At 37.9% G+C, this 2,785-nt stretch overlaps 1 non-coding gene across 1 annotated transcript; it reads right to left on the bottom strand.

Moving 5' to 3' along the window:
* Window positions 1–1,926: 1,926 nt before the first annotated feature.
* Window positions 1,927–2,033, bottom strand: LOC121205946 (small nucleolar RNA R71). The gene has a single exon (XR_005901020.1). It is a non-coding gene; the product is annotated as a small nucleolar RNA R71 (small nucleolar RNA).
* Window positions 2,034–2,785: the final 752 nt, after the last annotated feature.

The following is a 2,785-nucleotide window of genomic DNA, read 5'->3' as shown; positions in this document are numbered from 1 at the left end:
AACGAGCCAAAAACGAAAAAAATGGGCCAACGTATGAAATCAACACGACCTAGAACTCCTCACACGAGTAGACCACACGGCCGTGTCAATTTGGTAGAATCAAAGCACAACTCACACGGGTGGACCACACGCCCGTGCCTATTTAACAGGCTAGACCACAGCCTTAAGCAATCGCACACAGGCGTGTCACACGGGTGTGTCCCTGCCGAGCCTAAGTTTAGTCCAACTCGGAAAAGGCCAATTTTGAGGGTTCTTAGGCATTCCAAAGCCTATAAATACACCCTAAAGGAGGAGGAAAATAGACATAGAGGGAAGAAAGCAGGGAACTACTCAAGGAAAGCCGATAGATCCATCTCAGAAGTCGGATTCATCATCAAGACTAAAGATTTTGGGTTTTTCTTTATGTTTCGTATTCATTATTCTTCTGAGATGTTTACCTTTTTAGTTATGAACTAAAACCCCTAAATACCTAAAGGGAATGAAACCTAAGACAGATCTTGTTATTATTATCTGAATTGTATGATAAATATTTGACTTGATCTTAATTATGTGTTCTTAATTCTTGTTTTGATATTTCAGGATGTTGATTCAAGTTAAGCTCTTATTCAGAGGAGGAATAGACCCTATCTAAGAGTACATTTGTCATAATTAAGCGGAGTTGGTTGCGCGCCTAGAGATAGGGTGACAAGATTTTGTCGGATTAGGGTGAAACCTAATAAGGGGATCCATAGATCGAGTTAATGCAACCCTAGGGAGTTAATTAGAAAGAGATTTCAATTATTCAACCTAGGGTTAGACGTTGTTAGTCTCGAGAGAGATAATAATATAACTTAGGGATTTCTACGGATCAAGTCAAATGAATAAATCATCCGATTCAGAGTCAAATAACAAGTGAAGTCTAGGTGGATTTTTCCTTAGGTATTGTCTCAATCAATCGAGTTTTCCAAAAGTAATTCCCCAATTCTATTTTCTGTAAATTCTTAGTTTAGTTAATTAGCTAGTTAAAACAAACCCCATTATTCTTAGGCTAGATACTAAAAAACAGTCATTACTAGTACTTTTAGTTCCTTTGGGTTCGACAATTCGGTCTTACTAAAACTATACTACTATTCGATAGGTACACCGGCCTTCATCGTGATAATAGTTAGTCTCAAGAACGATTCATTATAAATATTTAAAACCTGTCACGAATATCACGTATCAAGTTTTTTGCGCCATTGCCGGGGAACTAAAATATTAGGAACACTCAATTTTTATTACTTTAGCCATTTACTTTTACTGCAATTTAAATTTTATTCTAATTTTTATTAATAATTCTTCTTTTTCCCTTTTTCTGGCAGGTTCTTATATTTTATGACTAGAAGAAACCCGTCAGGACCATTACTTTTTGACAGTGAAATCGATTGCACAGTTTGCAGAAACCAAAGAGAAATAAAACGAAGCTTAAGATGCACAGAGAACGAGCAAGAGGACGATATTCAAACCCCAACCGAGGAGATGGCTGAAAACCAAGAAAATCCGCTACCTCCTGCAATTACTGTTAATTAAAATCTTGCTCTGCGCACTATGTATGATTATACTAAACCTAATTTAACAGGAACTGAGTCAAGTATAGTTAGACTTGCTATTGCTGCAAATAATTTTAAACTGAAACCTAACACAATTGAAATGATACAACAGTTTGTTCAGTTTGATGGTTTACAGGACGAGGATCCCAACGCTCACTTGGCAAATTTCCTAGAATTTTGCAATACATTTAAAATCAATGGCATTTCTGATGATGCCATACGTCTTCGGTTGTTTCCCTTTTTGTTAAGGAATAAGGCTAAGCAATGGTTGAACTCGTTGCCACGAGGGTCAATCACTAATTGGGAACAAATGACCAAAAAATTTTTATTAAAATATTTTCCACCGGCTAAAACAACCAAATTACGTAATGATATCTCTTCTTTTGTGCAAATGGATTTAGAAACACTTTACGATGCATGGGATAGATACAAGGACCTTTTGAAAAGGTGCCCTCACCATGGGTTACCGCTTTGGCTACAGGTTCAAACGTTTCATAATGGCCTGAATCCTTCGACTTCGCAGATGATTGATGCAGCCGCTGGAGGAACTATCAATAATAAAACACCTGAGGTGACTTATGAATTTATTGATAAGATGTCACTGAATAACTATCAGTGGCAAGTTATGAGAACAAAGCTGACAAAAGCAGTCGGTGTTTTCAACCTCGACACAGTGACTATACTATCTAACCAAGTAGAACTCTTAAATAAAAAGATTAATGGTTTGTATGGTTCTACTCAGGTACATCCAGTGATGAGGTGCGATTCGAATGAAGGAGGAGCATGCACAGAGTATCAACCCTTCAACCCTAGCATCGAGGATGACCAAGTCCAATATATGGGTAACAATAACTCTAGATCCCAAAATAACCCATATAGTAACACTTATAATGCAGGTTGGAGGAACCATCCCAATTTCTCCAGGCTTTCAACAACCACCTTACCAGCAAGAAAAGAAGCTGAACCTTGAGGAGATGCTAACCAAATTCATCTCGGTGTCAGAAACTCATTTTCAGAATACTGAGACAACACTTAAAAATCAAAAAGCATCAATCCAAGGGCTCGAAACTCAAATTGGACAGCTTGCCAAGTTGATTTCTGAACGACCACAACGTAGCTTGCCAAGCAATACAGAATCTAGCCCAAGGGAGCAACTCAACACGATTACTAGTCAAGATAAGGAAGGGTTAGTCATACTTGAACCAGAACCAAGGCAA

Source organism: Gossypium hirsutum, chromosome A08 (genome assembly GCF_007990345.1).
Source record: "Gossypium hirsutum isolate 1008001.06 chromosome A08, Gossypium_hirsutum_v2.1, whole genome shotgun sequence".
Taxonomy (NCBI): domain Eukaryota; kingdom Viridiplantae; phylum Streptophyta; class Magnoliopsida; order Malvales; family Malvaceae; genus Gossypium; species Gossypium hirsutum.
The sequence above is the reverse complement of the archived record's forward strand: the minus strand, read 5'-3'. Positions and strand labels throughout refer to the sequence as shown.